The sequence below is a fragment of the Oryzias latipes genome, chromosome 11 (assembly GCF_053564925.1).
Source record: "Oryzias latipes strain Hd-rR chromosome 11, Olatipes_Hd-rR_3.1".
Lineage (NCBI taxonomy): Eukaryota > Metazoa > Chordata > Actinopteri > Beloniformes > Adrianichthyidae > Oryzias > Oryzias latipes.
The window spans coordinates 3,739,033-3,758,793 of record NC_136247.1 but is presented as its reverse complement, the minus strand read 5'-3'; the positions used below and the strand labels follow the sequence as shown (position 1 = coordinate 3,758,793).

The window sequence follows — 19,761 nt, the reverse complement described above, 5'->3', positions numbered from 1 at the left end:
GAATACCACTAAAAAGCTGCTCATGTTCAGTGCTCCCACTCCTCTGAATAGGAAGTAATACATATTTGGAGCTCATCCCAATGCGCACGGATCCATGATGGAACATGAGCTAAATGTTTCATTCCTGATTCTGCTGAGCCTCTAATGAGTCAGTCCTCATTTTTTTTTTATTTAGTTATTCATTGTTTGTGAATTTTGCAAGTGGCATGTCGGGCATCAAAATTGAAAGCTCATGATGACTCTGCACTTTTCTTTCACCTTTAATCACACACACACAATACCAGAATTCCTAAACAAACCAGACCTGTTTTTTAAATGATAAACAAAACTGAACTCCTGACAGAGTCCATGTGAACAGCTGCCTGTGTCTGTGCAGACTGAGGGAAGCAGTCTGTGCAGAAAAGAGATGTGATTCTCATCTTTTCTGGGATTTGATTGACATTCTTGTGACTTGGAGATAAAACAAACCCGCTAGTTGTCTTCCTGAGTCTGTCAGCTCTGGCAGATGACTTCATCCAGCGTTTTCTCCTCTGACTCTGAGTGGGAGTTTGTAGGGGATTTCATTTTTGGTTGAACAAGATCAAATTAAATCAGATATGTAACGTTTTCCTCTGGTTGGTTCCCTTTGCCAAATGTAAAATAATTACGACATCCACTGTAAATAAAGGTTGACATACTGGACCAACAGTTATCTGTTCCAGACACCAACAGGTCTTTCTCTTTTAACTAGCTGGGCTGGATCCTGATGACTCCACATCAGAAAAGTGTATATTCACCATCAACATACGCAAATACACTCACGTAGTGTTCTGTGGTGGACACTTTTGGGAGATCACAAATTGAGGAATGGAGGAATTTGCATCGGGTTGTCCTGTCCTGTCAGAGAGTCCTGTAGCTCAGGACTCTCAGCCGGTGGCGTGTCTCTCGACTGGGCACATACGTAGGTCTCGAGCGGTCGGGGCATTGGGTATTGGCCCGGAGCGGCTTGGGGTGGGATGGGGTCCCTGCCCTGGAGGGGGCTCCTGGCAGGGGCTCCCCCTGCCCTTTGTTCCTCCTCAGCCAGGTGGTTGCTGGGTCTTGGGCTCTGGCACTGTCTCCGTGGTGGGGGTCCAGTGCATGAGAGGGTGGTTGCTCGCAGGTGGTCTGACGGTGGGGGTCCTGGATTGGCTGGGCTGCTGCGCTGTCTGCCCCTGGCTCAGGGGTGTGGGGCCGTGCCTCCTGCCTTTGCTGGAGAATTCAGTGTGATCAAGGTTCACTCTGAGAGGCACACAATCATTCAACCTACCTGCTTGAAAAGCTTGAAACCTGTGAATTGGCGCCCCTGCAGCTTCACACGCTCCTGCCTTAGAGAAGGAGCAGCAAATGTGTGTGACAGAAAAGGGGAGGGGTAGTGAGCGCAGGGATTAGGCTGATGTGTGCTAACATTTAGCCGTGGATGAACTTAAACTAGAATAACCATCAGCCTTTATTTTGTCTGGAAACGACTGGTAACACAAATTCACATGATTGTTTGCACGTTTTCTCAGGACTGTTCATTCAAAAGCCGCCTCCTGCTTGGAGGTACAAATCTTCTTCTGAGTCCGGCAGTTCGCTTATAACTCGCTTCTGTTTTGACTTTGTATTATCGACTGCCCCCCATCTTAACCCTTTATCCCCCATTTGTAATATTCCACTCTATCTCTCTCTTTTGTATGCATATAAATATGATCATTATAAAGTTTAGCCTCAAATACAAAAAGGAGTTTATACAAATATACTCTGCTTGTCTGATCCATTATGCCATGCTGTAACAGTAAAATCTGTCCAATACAAGAGCCCTTCAGCCCAGATCTGCTGTCTGAAGCTGATATGAAGTAAAAAAAATAAAGAAAAAGTTTATGCTCATCTGAATTTGACACTTGACCCCCAAACTCAAGGCTGTAAATGCAGACAGAAAAGACAAACAGCACAGTGCAGCTGCAACCTTACTCTGCCTGTGGCTTCACAGAGCATCGTTGCAATGGTGTCACTAAACTCCAGAACCATGATGGATCACACTTCTGCTTCTATAAATCTGAGTATGCAAGTTACTAGAAAAACAGACCGTTTTGTGCTCAGTGTGACATTTGGTGGGGGAGGGACGGTGGTATGGCGTTGTTTTCCAGGAGCAAGGCTTGGCCCGTTGACTGTATAAGAGAACGGGACTGAGTAACCCCTCCCACTGGCATTCCAAGCAGGAAGTACTTCTAGTTTCAGGAGCCAAATTCCCATAGACCTCTATAGATAAATAACCAGCTGTTACTCAGTCATTCTATTGGTCAGAAGAACCATTCTTGCTCTGATACTGTTTTTAACCCTTGTGTTATCCTATGGGGTCAAGACGACCCATTCCTACCATGACAAAGGTGGATGAAGGTGGAAAGATTTCATGTTATCCATGGACACCAGTGAAGATCACAGATCATTGAAGAAAAAAGGTTCAGAGTCTAGTGGGTCTAGATGATACGACGGAGTATTAGGGCCACCAAAAAAAAAAAAAAATTAGAGCCACCAAAAAAAAAAAAAGTAAAATTACGAGATTTTATCTCGTAAATTTAGGAGATAAAAACTCGTAAATTTACGACTTTTTATCTCATAAATTTACGACTTAAAATCTCATAAATTTACGAGAAAAAAGTCGTAGATTAAGGAAAAAACACCGAAGTTGTCCGTTTATCGGAACCTAGCTTGAAGATGAAGTATGTGGAGCCTTTTGTGAAGCTTCATTTCCGGATTATTATAGGTGTAAAACAAAGAGATTCTGAACCTTTTGGCGACTCAAAATCAGATTAGTTTCCGTGTAGCAGTCTTTCCGGGGTTCAGTGTCAGTAAAGCGGAGTTTAATATGTAAAATAAGGAGCTCAGAGACACGTTTGGGTGTAGACAATCGCTGCAGCCTTTATTGTCCTTTTCATTCACATATCCTGAAGTTCATTTGTCTCATTACGTCATGAACCTGTCATCCCAACACCAATGCGGAAGTAAACAGTCTTACAAACGCCCCCTCCTGCAGATGAAATGTCCCGTTTCAGCATAAAACAATAAAGAGGAATGAAAATAGTGTTTTATATTGGCTTTGGAACGTTGAAAATGCCAAAAAAAGTGCTCCTCCTTTTGTGTGACGGAAGCGTCACAAAGACGTAGAGTCTTGTCTTTGGTGGAGGAAGAAAGGATTCAAGCAAACAGCTGCAGGGACACCGACGACGGCTTCATCGGGCTGCAGAGATCCTGCAAACCAACCATCAATAAATAAAACTTTAATGAATCGGAAATCAAACAAATGACCTTCCAGACATTTGGAACGTTATCAATAAACATTCAGCTCACCTGTTCAACAAAGTTTAGTCGGTCTTCTCTGCGGCTGCACGGCGTTCACCTGCTGCTCTGCATGCTCACTTCCACTGTAATCTCCTAAAATTACGAGTTTTTATCTCCTAAATTTACGAGTTTTTATCTCCTAAATTTACGAGATAAAATCTCGTAATTTTACTTTTTTTTTTTTTTTTGGTGGCTCTATTTTTTTTTTTTTTGTGGCCCTAATACTCCGTCGTAAGATGACACAATTGCCAATGTTAAAATGCCTAGGATAGCACAAGGGTTAAACAACCTATATCCTTCTATTATTGAGCCTTTTATAATAAACTATATCCTTATGTTATTATATATTACCTTTGGCACACTAAAGAATGATTTTTAATGAAATATTAGTTATTTTTGCAGCTATTTTTTTTACACACGATTATGACGACTTGATTTCTGAGGCTCCGCGTTTCTCTCCTTGTGGGTGCCGCCCATTTCATGACATCATCCTAGAACCGGCCTCAGCAGCGTGTCTGCATATCTCCCCTAAAAACAAACATCCAAACTTTTTCAGAGATGGATGTGCATACAATAGGAAAGATTGTAGCCAATCACCGCTAGCTCTGTTTAGAAAGTGGGTATTTGTGTTAGCCTGGGGGTAGGGCTTGCAGCACAGACTCCTTCTGGAAAGGGCGGTGTCATGGTTTTGAGTTTGCTGTCTTGTTTTTCGTCTTGTTTTCTGTTTCCTGTTTTATTTTGTAAGGTCCTGTCTTGTCTTGTTTCTTGAGTTTTACTTCCTTTGGTCCCCATCAGCCCTGATCGTTTTCACCTGTGTCTTGTCTGCCCTGTCTGTATTTAAGTCTCGTCTCTGCCTTCCTCCTGTGCTGGTCCATTAACTCAGTCTTGGTGTTCATGTCTTGCTGTCAAGTCCCTTGTTCCTCGCCACGCCACAGTGAGTTTTCGTTTGGTTTTTGTCATCCTGCTCTGCAGCGCTTTTTGTTTGTTTTTTTGTGTATTAAAACCCACTAGCCCTGATCCTCATGCCTCCGCCTCTGCGTCTGGGTCCAACCGGCTCTCGGGCCACCCCCCCACCATGACAGGCGGTTCCTTATGGAGAGATATTTCTGCCACCACGTTGAACACAAAACTTTCTAATTCTTTTGCTCAAAATTTTTTTTGCTTTCAAATTTTTTTTTTTTTGCTTTCCTAAAGTTTTTTGCGTGCGTTGTGTCAAATCTCGCTTTTGTCTTTTTCTGTGATTTTGCTGACTACTTTGAGCGCGACTTAGCGTGATATGACTGCCACTGACATAGCAAAAAAGAAATTTGCATGCGTTGTGTGTCATCTCACTTTTTTCCTATCTTTGCTGAGTTAAGTTTCGGTTTGACGTGACCAATGAGTTATATCACTAGAGGAGACACGCCCGTTTTAGAAGCCTGGCCGACGGTGGCGGAGCGCGACGCCATCTTGGTGAGGTCGACGACGCCCACATGGCAATGATTTCTATTGCTTTTAGAGGTGTTTAAGTAGCTTTTATATACTATATATATTTTTACATTTATATATATATATATTTATAAATATATGTAAATACATTATATTTATATATAATATATATATAGATACATCATTTGTTGTTGTTAAAGAAGAGAAACAGTCAGCCTTAAAAGCTCAAACTTTAATGAAAATGCATTGTTGCAGGGTTCTTACAAATAAAAAAAATTCTTACAAAGAATTTTTAAAAATAATTTCTAAACATTTAGAAGTTCTAGACCTCTTTGACATGTAATTTAAATTATTTAGAAAAACCCAACAATAAGTCAATAATATACAAATAATAATAAATCAATAGTGAATCAATACAAACAATAAATAATAACAATAAATAAATAATAAGTCAATAAATAATAATAAAAACAAGTCTATTAATAATAATAATAATCATAGTAATAATAATATTAAATCAATAGTAAGTCAATGCAAACAATAAATAATTACAATACATAAATAATAAGTAAATAAACAATAAAAAATAAGTCTATTAATAATAATAATAATAATAAAATAAATATTCAAAAGAAGTACAAAAGTAAACAATAGATTTATCCTAAAAAAAACAACAAAGAAAAACAATAGATTTACACTGATTCATGTGAGTGATCAATTTGTGTAACACAGGTGTTATGGTGTCGGGTTTCAAGCAAACAGTCTGGCCTCTTGTCAAAATGTGTTTCCACAAAATGTTCTGAACATATCCAGACTGTATTGCTAGTTGGTACCACAGTGATCCATCTGGGTTAGCTCTTTTTATTGCTAAGATCCACTTTTTCCTTAAGTCTGAATCCTTTGGAAACCTGCAAGAAAAGTTCAGGCACTGAGTCAGAAATGTATAAATCTATATTACTATAATAGCCTAGTATGCTGTATACACGTTTAGCAAAATAAAATGTACATTTGTCGACAGAAAATTATCCGTACATCATGCAGCATGTTGATAACAGCCCTGCAGCATCATGCATGTCAACATGTGTATGATTAATGAAGCCCCTGCAGCATTAAAAGAAAAGAATTAAAATACTTACCTGTGAAATGATATACCTTCCTCCTTCATGGACTCATTTCTCTGATTTTGGCAGTTGAAACCCAAACAATGAACTGGTATTATGCAAAAAATGTGTTCACATGCATTCACTGCAGCAGTAAGTTGACCTCACCAAGATGGCGGTGCTCTCCTCCCATGAGGAATCACGTGATGTCTCCTCTAGTGATATAACTCATTGGACGTGACCAAGCTGCCATCAAACAGCTGCTGATTGGTCCAGATTCTAACCAATCAAGTGTTTCTGTCTCATATTGACGGTACGCCCAGTGTTGCCAGATTGGGTGCTTTTCCGCCCAATTGGGCGGTTTTGGTTCTAAATTTGCGGGTAAAAATGGCTTTGGGCGGGTATGCATACTTTGGGCGGTTTTAAGGGGAGTTCGGCGGGTTTTTCCCCTCATGAATATATAATAACGGACTACGTTAGGCTGTGTGCCTGTTGGAGTCTTATGTACTGAAGCTCCGTGTACGCACCAGGCAGAGACGATAATGGGCTCTGTCATTAGAACCTGTTGGGGGGTGCAACGTCCCTCCTCTTAGAAATTGTGTTCTTTAAAGGATGATACCGCGGCCGCGTGTGGGCGGAGCTACAGTTATGGTCTGATCGCTGCATGTAGCGATATCTGTTTACATCAATGCATGGTAGACACAGAGAATGTGGAGAGATCAAGTTTATTTTGAAGAGTTCTATTTGGTAATCATGTTTCCATGTTTGAGTTCATAAAATCATCCCAGAGAAAATCTCTGCTTCAACTTCCGCAGTGAAAGCTGCGTCTTAATCTGACGCCCGTGTTTGCATCTCTGACAGTTTGAAGCCAAAGCCCCTCCCCCGCTCCAGCACAGCACAAAGATGAAAACGCCGCACGAAGGATATAGCAGGGATAGAGCGGGTTAAGAAAATTAATGGAAGAAGGCGGTCCACTGAAGAAATATTCAATACTTTACTCATTATATATATATATATATATATATATATATATATATATATATATATATATATATATATATATATATATATATATATATATATATACATATATATATATATATATACACATATATATATATATATATATACACACACACATACACACAAAAAAACTTGTCACGTGACCCCCCCCCCCCCCCCCCCCCCCCCCCGTTGGGCGGTTTTTGGCTGAGTCTGGCGGTTTTCAGATGACTTTTGGCCTGGAAAACTGACTCTATCTGGCAACACTGGGTACGCCGAGGCAGACATGGACTTTAGACTTTGTGTCCGTTCTGTTCGTACAGGGTTCTGCCGTTTTCAACGATTCTGGCCCGTTTCTATGAAGGTAAAAATGTGTCAAAAAGAACGCACTTATAGATTTGATTTGAGATCTTGTAATATAGAATGAGAATACTTGTGCATCAAAAATCTGCATCTGTGTGTAAAACTCTTCTGCTGTGAACTGACAAATTTCCATTTGCATGTGTTCATTTAGAGTTACAACTTCAAATCTGTGATTACAACTGCTCAAATGTGCTTCTGCGTGTGCTCGAATCTGCTGGTGCAAATCACAAGTGCGCTACAACTGCGCTCTGAATTCTGACACATTCCTTGCGAAAAACTTGTGTCAAAAGTGATCTGTGTCCGAAAATTATGGAGTTATTTCAGTCTCAATAATCAGAAATGCACACAACCGGTTTCACAAATACACACGCTCCGATTCACAAATGTCATTCTATGCAAACGTGAAAAATAAATTCGGAAATACACACCCTGTGTTTCACAAACACACAGATTGTGTTTCACACATGCACACTAAATGTTTTACAAATGCACAATAAGTGTTTCTCACAAATGTGCACACTGTTTTTCACAAAAACATTTTAGACATTCACAATAAATGTATCAGAAATGCACAGTAGGTGCTTCACAAACATGATTTTTAGTTACACATGTGATGTGAACTCACAGATCATTCGAATTGCAGAATGTGCATTCAAAATCCCGTTCTCGTTTGTGAATCTCCCCGTGTGTGTGAGAGATTTTTCTACGGTGAATATTGAGACTCATCTGACGGAGCGGGTCAACTAATCTCACCATTGGCTAGTGAATCTGTCAATCAAACTCATCGGCAAAGCAGGCGGGTTCGCTTTTAGCCAATCGAATGGCCCCTTACACTCTTCACTCTCAACTGACGAGGGAGGGAGCTGTTCAGCACAGCAGTTGAAAGGACGCGGGCGGCAAACATGGCGGAGAGGTCTTCCGAACGGGATCAGTCTCAGCCCGTAAGTAATGCATTTTTTTTGATCATTCCTTCGTTGTACGTCCTGTAATGTTATTGAATACTAAGTTGAAGCGTTCTCCTTAGCCAAGTGACATGTGTGAATGCTTTATAAACATTTCAGCCGAGTCGTTTGCAGAGTACCCCCACCGCTAATTAGCTTAGCTTTGCTTTGCCTGTGCGGTCATATTTTTTTAATGGTTTTAAAGCGGGGGAGGACTTATGGTTTTGTCAAGTTTTACCAGCTCTTCACACAACACGAGTAACTACAACCAACCAGGGGCCTCGAAACTAGCCGGCTTTCGACTCAAGTTGTGTCTGCCTTTGTGAGTGAACTTCAAGCCGGTTCGGTTCAAGCTAGCGCCTGTAGCCAATGATCTGTAGGTTCTACCATGATTCAGATAGAACTAAGGGGAAAAGCATGCCGGATTTACAGCAGCACAGAAAGTTTAATAAAAAGTATTGATTTAGAGACGGGGGCTGTGTCCGAATTACCCCCCTAACTACTAAAACCCTATATAGTGCGGCACTATATAGTTCTCTATATAGTTCTCTGAATTTTCAAAGCAATTCGGACACCCGTGCTCACTAGTTTTCTCTTTCGGGTGTTTTTAAATGGCGCTTGGCACGGAAACAAAGTGGCGCATTACCGCCACCACCTGGTCTGGAGGGGAACTACTTCTATTTAACGCGGAGAATGACACCCATTTGTCAAATTAAAAATATAATAAATATGAACATTTTATGAAGACTATTTATGAATATGCTGTGTTCTGATCATGGAAAATGTGGCTGATTTATAAATAATAAAATTACAAACAAATTGGTGATTTTATGTATTTGTTGATAAATAAACCCCCATGTTATTACTCCATGGCAATATTTATTTTTGTGCCGCTGAACGATTTACGGGCTCTTGCCAGGAGGCATTTTTTTTCTGTAGTTTTCTCTTCTACCTTACTGAAAATAGCTTTATATATGAATCTGTCCGTGTTCCTGGCAATAATTCAACCGTTTTTCATGGGATTAAACCAAAAACGAGCAGATATGCACCATCACAGGACGGCAAGGAGAAGCAGACGTCTCAGATTTCCTCTGGATGCCCTGGCCAGACATGAACAACTTGTGAGTTAAACATAAAGTTTTTTTAATAGTTCAATTTAAGCATTTGTTACTAATTGTGCTCAAGGTTACAGTCTGCTGGGTAAGACTTTAACATTCTTTTTCAACACTGGACTATGAACTGTATAGTCTAACTACATGAAACACTTGTGAGATCAAAGTTTAGTATTTTTTATTCAGAGTCAAACCATATCACTTGTTTTAAACAAAAATACTTTAATTTTTAAATATTTATATAAAAAATCCAAAAACCCAGCCAAAAAAAAACACGAGATTTTCCAGCATTTATAAATACGTCATAAACTAAAATGTAAGACATCAGAATAAAATGAAACATTCAAAAAAATCATATTTAATTTTCTCAATGAAATAATTATTTTTCTATTTTACAGGGTCTTCCACGTCTCTACTGCTTTGCCAACATAAAGGTGTCTGTCGTGGCCCTTCACGCTGACGGTCAGTCCGACACAAAACCAGACCGGCAGACCCGCAGATCGGTTGACCCGCAGGACCATTGAGCATCTGGTGGAGCAGCTTCGGGTTCCTCACACTCCGGGGGGGCACAGGAGACTGAGGTCCTGGTGTTTCTTTTCTGGCTGGCATGTGGCACATCATACAGTGTGGTAGCCAGGGCCTTTGACATGCCACGGTCCACTGTGAGCGACAGTGTGTACAGGACGGCAGACCGCATCCTCCAGCTGATGAGCAGGGTCACCCAGCATCCAGTGGGAATGAACTGCCATTAGTCAACTCTGGTTTTATAGCAGCTTGCTTGTTCTTTCACCTTCCAAAAGGTCGTGGGGAGCATTGATGGCTGCCACTGAAGAATAAAGGCCCTAAAAGAAAGTGCAGCTTGTTATTTTAACAGGAAGCTTTTTTATTCCATTCAACTGCAGGCTGTATGTGACTCTAATGCCAAATTTAGAGAGATTTTTGTTGGGAATCAAGGATCAGTCCACAGTTCACAGGTTCTACGTAAAAGCCCAATTTATGTAAATCAAACATTACCCACCTGAAAGATCCTTTTGGGTGATGGTGGGTATCCCTGCATTGCTCATCCCATCACGCTGCTGACACCCAACAGGGAACCCATGAGGAATGCGGTTCAGGCCCGTTACAACCAGCACCACGCCAAGGCACGCTCTGTGGTGGAGAGAGCATTTGGCATTATGAAGATGAGGAGGAGAGCAATATTTCTGGGAGCACTGGAAGTAAAACCAACCTTTGCAATGAAAATCATTGCAAAGGTTCAGTTCTGCACAATCTGTGCATCAGAGAAGGGGACTGCTGGGAGCCACAGATGTTGAGCCACAGCAGGAACCATAGGACGGGTAAAGTGGCGTCCGTCTGCGAGGACAGATCTCTGCATTCCTTTCAGCTCCAACTGTGACACACATGACTCTAGAAGACCAGGATTATTGTTAAGATGTATAAATGTTAACATATAAAACAAAAATGTAAATATGTACATTTTATATTTATATTTTGAGATTGTTAAAAATATCTCAGATTTAAATAATACATGTAAATAATTCATTTTTGTTCATGCATTTATTAAACAAATTGCAAAAACAACGACGACGTTACATTTTGTGAACAATATTTTAAACTCAGGTAACCTTAACAGACTCTCCTGTCACTCTTTGTCCCTTCGTGCTCTTTCCTCCTCTCCTCTTTCAACAACAACCTTTACCCCAACATGACAACGATTACAGTTTAATGATAAATAAATACAAATCTGATTAAGTGTCTCTCACTCCCATCCGGCACGAGCTTGCCTGATAACAAACAGGCTATCTTTCTCCATCCACAGATGGATCAAATTTTCCTCATCCTCGTCTGTCCCTACATATAAACACATTTTAAAAATGTGTTAACTTATGACTACGGTTAGAACTCACTGCTTTTTGATGTACTATCAACAGCGTTTGTTTTTAGCCTTCAATGCTAATTCGCGCTAGCGTTAGCTTTAGCATTACCGAAATTGATGAGCTTCAAAACAATGTAGGTTGTCGATTGAGGAATATAACATATTAAACACTTCATCTTACGTATTTACAAATATATTTTACAACATATACAAGATACTTTTAAATATACTTACATTTTTAAGTCCTCTTTCTAGCGCAACCGTCCGCCATCTTCGAATAATTCAAACGCAGTGTATTGTGGGTCACACGCAATGCATTCTGGTATGAACGCAGTGCATTCTGGGCAATATTCGCCGATCGAGTGAGCATCGATCCACACTGGTTTTTCGTAGAGAATTCTGGGAAATTTCTAGTGCACATGATTTTTGAACTGTAGATTCGGACAGCACTACAAAATGGCGACCGCACTATATAGTGCACTATATAGGGGTTAGGGCAGTAATTCGGACACAGTAGGGGATTTGTTTAAACACTGATGCTATGCTATGCTAACTAGTTAGCTGTTCCGTGTGCTGCCTTTATGTAAACGCGATCCGGGTTAAAGTTAGACACAGTCTTTTCACAACCCAGACTTTAAGATGGGGTGGATTGTGCAACAAAGTTAATTCATATGACATTCATGAAAACGGCATTTTTTAAATATAACAGACGTGAATCCACGCTTGAATGAAAGAAGCCTCATTAACTTAAGTTTCTAACGTTAGAACCCGTATTGTGCTGAAAAGCCCTGTGAGATTGTGTCAGAGTGACAGCAACTAAATTCCCCGTATCTTTACTTCCAATGAAGAAATGACAAGAATCCCAAACATTATGTTTTTAGGCTGTTTTGTAGTCGATAAGTAGTCACAGAAAGGGTGGATGGGAGAAATATGCTGTCAACAGTGATTTGAGTAGAAGTTACTGTAAATATTACACACAGGCTTCCTGTGATCAGTGTCTTGTCTCTGATTTTTTTTAAAGGTGTTCTTTACTACAAGCTCAAGTTATCATAGCAAGAGTGTTTTAAAAAAATTCCCCTTTCAAATATTTGAAAATGATGTAATTTAATCTCAGACAGCTAAATGATCTAATCCATGTTTGTCGTGTTTTTATTTATTCTCCAGGAATTACTGAAGCGTGACAGCGTGACAATCTTTTGTTCCTCCTGACATCAGGCAATGCAACTCTCTGGCAGGGCATCTTACAAGTAATTTCTTTTAATTTTACCCACTGATTTTCCAATTATTTACCTTTTTTTATCAATCTTTTTATTTTGTGATATTTCTATTTGTAATGCATGTGTGTTTATGTGTTTTTTTAAGATGGCCATTTTTAAAAAATGTCCTCAGGGATTATTAAATACCCTTCTATTTCATATTTTATCATCTTATTGTATTACTGTTTTACCTGTCAATTGGGAATTTAGCATTTTTGCCCCTGTAAATATCTGTCAGTTGAAAGTTTTTGTACTTGTATTCCATAGATCTTGTACCTGAAGATAGCAGAGAACAACTGTGCAGACTTGGCCTTCTTCAGTGACGCTGTGAACGTTTATGGCTTTCCTCTGAGGTATTCATGTTATTCATAAAGAAATATTTCATTCACATATCAGGCAGTATAAGCACTTGGTTATTTGTACAAAAATAAAATAACTTTTTTAGACTACTCTGAAAACAAAGGCAACTCTAAAACTTTCCCCTCATGAATAACATTTTACCCCCCCTTAACAGTCTCTCTCACCTCAATTTTTCCCCCAGAGAAAATGTAACCCACTCCTGCAATTTATCTAACCTAGAAATTCTACTTATTGGCATCATACATAAGAACATTACATTTTAAATTGATGTGTACCGTATTGGCGATGTTTTTGTAATTATGTGTTTGAGACATGATTTTCATGTTATTGTCAGGGTTAGAGGAGATCACGGAGGAGAAAACGTGGGCATAGCCAAGTAAATGCTCACAGTACGTAGAACTGACACAAACAGCTTCATTGCAGCAAAAGTGTACACACAATCAACGGTGAGTTGAACCTAGTTTTAGACGCTTTAATATATACATAAAAGTGAATGATGTATTAAAAATAAATCTGACAATATAATATTTCTTTTTGCTTTTTTCCAAATACAGGATTGAGCCCCTCTGGTGTGATGTCTTCATGACTGTTACTGGTTTATACTACAACATCCTGCACTCCTGAGGACCAAGACTTGCTCAATATCAGTAACATCACGTATTCTGCTGCCACTATATTTTCCTACCACGCATTCAGGCCAGTTTGGATGTGTTTAGTGACGCGTGGGACAGCCATCCAATCAGGACGGAGCAAAGCATGACACCAAATCAGCTGTGGCAGTTGGGCTTGACCCAGAACCCTGTTTCTGATCCCCGGGTAAGTGCTTTATTTCAGTGTTTTTCAACCTTTGTTCATTTGTTCCACGGTCTGAGGAAAGTGTGGAAAGTTACACCGCTAAAGACGAGCTTTAGCTGGTATTTTTTGTTAGAACTGAGAGACTTTACCAGCAGAATTAAGAACAAGGAAGTGAAGACTTAAACCACTTCTGATTGGTCAGACTGATGACATGTGATTAAGCCTTCAAGAATGATTGGCGGAGACAGTTAAAGGGGCGCGACTTTTCCTTACACGGTTATAGCTGCAGCTAAATCGCGGTACCGTCAACCTTATCAAAATGTATTTTATAGAATTAAATAAACACAAAGAAAAAGTCATTTTAAGATCTCTCATATTCTTAACTACTCAGTGTTTTATCAGGGCCTGTTTGAATGAACAAAGAGCTGATTTCCTGGAGATGGGAAATGGTTTTAGATCAGTGAAGTAGGGCAATTCCCCACGGCACACTTGACCATCTCCCACGGCACACTATTGTGCCGCGGCACACACACTGGTTGAAAAACACTGCTTTATTTAATCTCACTGTACTGGACAACTGATTTGTGTGCAGTTCGACTAAAGTGGAAAGTATCAAGAACAGTATGATGAAATCATAATGACTACAAGGAATTTTCATCAAAAATGAATGAAAAGTATTATTGTTGTGTGGTGCAAACAATTTCCCTAAATTGTTTGTTTGTAGGAAGAATAGCACATCTGCAAGTTCAAAATGCATCACAATGCATGGCATTATGAGCCATCATATGTACTAATGTCACTACTTTGTTAAGGATCACTTATTTGCAAATTATAATCAGTTATGGAGATATGAGGTCTGCCTGCCAGCAACAATATAAGTTATTATTAGTGGGTGTCTGTTCCTACATAATCTAAAACACAAAAAAAAAACAGTGCTGTTCATAAACAGTTTTTCTTTTTTTTTCTTTTTTTTGTCAGGGTATGCTGGTTCCAGAGATTGAATGGGAGGAGAGTGGATCCATGACTGAACCTCATCCTGGGATCAATGTCCCGGTATGGGACAGTCCTCTTTTGGGTCCACAAATGTTAGAACTGCAAGACGACATCAACCCATTGTTTAATTCAGACCGTTTGGGAGTGGAATTACATCTTTACTGTCCCGTTTGTTTAGAACTTAATTTAGGCCACATAATTACATACAGAAGAAGAGAGACTGAGGGGAGCAAGACAGAGTTCAAATCAATACTGCTGTATTGTTCAAGGGACTTCATTGTATGTAAGGAAGTTATGAAAATTAGTTCCAGTTTAAATAAAATTCAAATCAGTAGAGATCCCACATTTGCTTAAATTTTGATGTTTTAATCTGTCCATGTTTTCTCTGAATTTTACTCTGCAATAAAGGGTGAATGTTTGCACTTTGTTGTTCTATGACCATCTTTTGTTGTGTAGTATTTAACCAGCTATAAAACCCAGAGAGATGAGGATCTTTTTTGCAAGGGTGACCTGGCCAAGAGGTGTATATGTATATGGTTACAATATAAAATCAATGACATTTGAGTTATTAAAAAAGTAAAATTAAGGTCCAGCAAAGTGACTTCGGGCTGAGCAGGGGGGGTGTATTGGGTATCTGTGATTGACAGTGAGATGAACTTGAGGTAATGTAGTCCCACTGCGTGGTACGGAGCAAAGTGATGCCAGTTTCTCCACAAAACCTTCTGTGGAAGTTGCAGATTTTTCTCCTCCACCTTCATATGATCCAAACCGTGTCTGAGTGTTGAAATGACGCTAGCATGAAAGCTAAGAGAATAACGTACAAACGATCCCGAGTGAAACGTTCATTGTAAATCTCATGACCAGTACAGAGTTCGATTCAATGTCAACTGCATTCAACCACTGTTGCCTTGCTTCCAGGTCCACTGAAAAGTTGCACAAGCCAGTCATTTTTGACAACCGAAGGCAATAAACCGACAAGCCATGCTAGGGCTAACACGCTAACGACCGACTGGTACAGAATCAAATATGGGCGGGGCTTTTGCCACCTGCAGAAAGCGTAGAGAAAGTGTAAGGGGCCATACGATTGGCTAAAAGCGAACCCGCCTGCTTTGCCGATGAGTTTGATTGACAGATTCACTAGCCAATGGTGAGATTAGTCGACCCGCTCCGTCAGATGAGTCTCAATATTCACCGTAGAAAAATCTCACACACACGGGGAGATTCACAAACGAGAACGGGATTTTGAATGCACATTCTGCAATTCGAATGATCTGTGAGTTCACATCACATGTGTACCTAAAAATCACGTTTGTGAAGCACTTACTGTGCATTTCTGATATATTTATTGTGAATTTCTAAAATGTTTTTGTGAAAAACAGTGTGCACATTTGTGAGAAACACTCATTGTGCATTTGTAAAACATTTAGTGTGCATGTGTGAAACACAATGTGTGTGTTTGTGAAACACAGGGTGTGTATTTCCGAATTTATTTTTCACGTTTGCATAAAATGACATTTGTGAATCGGAGCGTGTGTATTTGTGAAACCGGTTGTGTGCATTTCTGATTATTGAGACTGAAATAACTCCATAGAAAATGGGACTAGGGGGGGAGGGAGGGTACGAGGAGGCGGAGTCAACCCATCAGAGTGCAAGATTCAGAGAACTTGGTAAAGTTAGAAAGGACTTCACAGATTCAGACTTCCTGCTTCAATAACTCTTCTGATAAAGGTTCAAATGTGACAGCAACAGTCTCTCAATCATTTTGTATGAACACAGAGAGTGAACTAAAAATGCATTTCTAAAGAAGAACTTAGTTTTTTTTCTGTTTTTTCTGCATTTTAATTAGAAATGATCTCTTCGTGCTTTAAATGCAGACATGCAGCGAGACGGCTGCGAACGGACCGTCAGCAGGAAGATCCTCTTTGTTGTAGCAGGACAACATGGCCAGGGCTATTGAGCAGCTTTATTATAAATCATATGGATAAACATTTGAAAAAAAATATATTAGATAAACGCTTTCTCCGCGACGTTCCAGGCGACGGCACGGCGAAGCGCGGCTGTGGCGGACTCAGCCCGCTGAGCGACGGCTGGTCGCGTACCCAGTGACACCGCGGCCAGACGCCGAGATCCGCGAAGGAAAGAAGAAGCGAGGATCCCGCTGAGCACGCCTGTCGCTCGCGCATACCCAGCCGTCGCTCAGCGGGCTGAGTCCGCCACCCCCCGTGCCGTCACCTGGAACGTCGCGGAAAAGGCGTTCATCTTATCTAATATATTTTTTCTTTCAAATTTTAATCCATATGATTTATAATAAAGCTGAGCAGCTTTATTATAAATCATATGGATAAACATTTGAAAAAAAATATATTAGATAAACGCTTTCTCCGCGACGTTCCAGGCGACGGCACGGCGAAGCGCGGCTGTGGCGGACTCAGCCCGCTGAGCGACGGCTGGTCGCGTACCCAGTGACACCGCGGCCAGACGCCGAGATCCGCGAAGGAAAGAAGAAGCGAGGATCCCGCTGAGCACGCCTGTCGCTCGCGCATACCCAGCCGTCGCTCAGCGGGCTGAGTCCGCCACCCCCCGTGCCGTCACCTGGAACGTCGCGGAAAACGCGTTCATCTTATCTAATATATTTTTTCTTTCAAATTTTAATCCATATGATTTATAATAAAGCTGCTCAATAGCCCTGGCCATGTTGTCCTGCTACAACAAAGAGGATCTTCCTGCTGACGGTCCGTTCGCAGCCGTCTTGCTGCATGTCTGCATTTAAAGCACGAAGAGATCATTTCTAATTAAAATGCAGAAAAAAAACTAAGTTTTTCTTTAGAAATGCATTTTTAGTTCACTCTCTGTGTTAATATAAAATGATTGAGAGACTGTTGCTGCCACATTTGAACCTTTATCAGAAGAGTTATTGAAGCAGGAAGTCCGAATCTGTGAAGTCCTTTCTAACTTTACCAAGTTCTCTGAATCCTGCACTCTGATTGGTTGACTCCGCCTCCTCTTACCCTCCCTCCCCCCCTAGTCCCATTTTCGGACACAGATCACTTTTGACACAAGTTTTTCGCAAGGAATGTGTCAGAATTCAGAGCGCAGTTGTAGCGCACTTGTGATTTGCAGCAGCAGATTCGAGCACACGCAGAAGCACATTTGAGCAGTTGTAATCACAGATTTGAAGTTGTAACTCTAAATGAACACATGCAATTGGAAATTTGTCAGTTCACAGCAGAAGAGTTTTACACACAGATGCAGATTTTTGATGCACAAGTATTCTCATTCTATATTACAAGATCTCAAATCTAATCTACAAGTGCGTTCTTTTTGACACATTTTTACCTTCATACATTTCTCTCAGAGTAAAACCCAGAAAGAGCAGCAAAGCAGCTAAAACCAAACAGAGTTTAGTCTTTATTCATGTCAGTTGAAACTGTCAGTGATGAACGTGTCTAAAATGTTTGTAGCAGAAAAAAACGTCCGAGCTCTGACTCCGTCCAGCAGGGAAGCAACACTTTTTAAGATTTGTATCTGAACTACTGTTTTATTTTAGTCAAAAATGGTTGAAATATTAAGAGAAAATAGCATTTTTTATGACTAATATTTTTTAACTTTGGACAAATGCTCACAAGTTCTAAAACATAAATGATAATAAAATTCAAAAAATGCCTTTTCTGTGTTATATACATTGAGTTTACTGTGGTGAGCCATCATTCTTCTGCTTATTATTGCTGTTAATCTGATCCCAAACACGTGTGCAGCATTAAATAATATGTGCTTTAAATCTTTTATTGTTTTGTTTTAACAGACCTTAAAGAAAATCACACTTTTCACTAATATTTTGCTTTGCAGGATTCACAGATCACACACAGGCCTGTTGATTTAATGTCAGCAGATAAACATGACAGTTTCAGGAGATCCTCAGCCATAAATTCAAAAATCTGACTTAATAAAAATGAACTAATGCTAAAAAAACAGAAAGTATGAATTATTGTAAAAATTATATTTAAAAAAATGAAAACGTCTTCATCCAAAAATCCAAAAATGAGGGTAAAACGAGCTGGTTCAGCCTCTGAGCCTCGGCGGCAGACACCATGTTAGATTCATTTGGCGATTTGATTGGTTAGAATCTGGACCAATCAGCAGCTGTTTGATGGCAGCTTGTCACGTCAAACCGAAACTCAACTCAGCAAAGATAGGAAAAAAGTGAGATGACACACAATGCATGCGAATTTCTTTTTGGCGATGTCAGTGGCAGTCATATCACGCTAAGTCGAACTCAAAGTAGTCAGCAAAATCAAAGATAGGACAAAAGCGAGATTTGACCAACGCACGCGAAAAAATGTGTTTTGCAAACACAAAAAACGTTTTTGAAAGCAAAAATAATAATTTTTGAGCAAAAAACATAGAAAGTTGTGTGTTCAATTTAGAAAGTTTTGTGTGCAACGTGGTGGCAGAAATATCACTGGTCCACGTCAGCTCATGAGAACCCACTCAGTTGGAAGGGGCTCGTTGCCAGAGTAGAGGTTTTTAGAGGAATACTCAGAAATGCTTCAAACCCTTCTTCAGTACTCGCTGCTCACTTGGATCAGGTGTCTTCAGTTAATGACAACCTGGTCTGATTCAATCTAGCTAATCAGGATTTACTGAATTGGGTTTTGCTGACGAACAAGCGGGATGGTAGCCCACCAGGAGAGTCACAGAGAACCTGACTTCCAATGACACTAAATTATGACTGAAATTAACAAATTATTCATAAGTCCATAAACATCCAAGCCTGTTAACAGTTTATGGCAGGAAAGTGAGTAAATTCTTATCTGTGAATGGTCTGGAACGGTTTTTATTTGGCAGACTGACCCACTCTGATGAAAATGATGATTTTGGTGTTTCTACTATGTTCTTATGGCATTTTTCTGATGATATATTTGGATAAAGTTACACTGCTGAGTATGTCTTTATTCAAGTATTTGTGAATCAGGAGTAGAAGAAAAAAATGGTAACTGGTGTACTTATATAGCGCTTTTCTACCTACAAGGAAGCGCTTCTACAGTCACATTCACACACTGGTGGCCGCTCTGCTGCCAAACACTGGCACCAAACTTCCACCAGAGGCAAGGTGGGGTTCAGTGTCTTGCCCAAGGACACTTTGACTCATGGGCGTGCAAGGCGGGAATTGAACCTGCAACCTTACGATCATGGGTCGAC

At 40.1% G+C, this 19,761-nt stretch overlaps 2 long non-coding RNA genes across 4 annotated transcripts; one reads left to right on the top strand and one right to left on the bottom strand.

Annotated features, from left to right (window-relative positions):
* Nucleotides 1-3,224: 3,224 nt before the first annotated feature.
* Nucleotides 3,225-6,354, bottom strand: LOC144995567 (uncharacterized). Of its 2 annotated transcripts, none has more exons than XR_013659120.1 (2): nucleotides 5,901-6,354; nucleotides 3,225-5,672 (listed from the first exon to the last, which is right to left on the bottom strand). It is a non-coding gene; the product is annotated as an uncharacterized LOC144995567 (long non-coding RNA). The 2 variants fall into 2 exon arrangements; XR_013659121.1 differs by having other exon boundaries at nucleotides 6,033-6,354.
* A 715-nt stretch (nucleotides 6,355-7,069) lies between these two features.
* On the top strand, nucleotides 7,070-14,984 carry LOC144995109 (uncharacterized). 2 transcript variants are annotated; one of them, XR_013658748.1, is made up of 6 exons: nucleotides 7,070-9,291; nucleotides 9,681-12,405; nucleotides 12,682-12,767; nucleotides 13,109-13,220; nucleotides 13,329-13,590; nucleotides 14,548-14,984. It is a non-coding gene; the product is annotated as an uncharacterized LOC144995109 (long non-coding RNA). The 2 variants fall into 2 exon arrangements; XR_013658749.1 differs by having other exon boundaries at nucleotides 7,075-8,170; nucleotides 12,323-12,405.
* The last annotated feature ends 4,777 nt before the right edge of the window (nucleotides 14,985-19,761 follow it).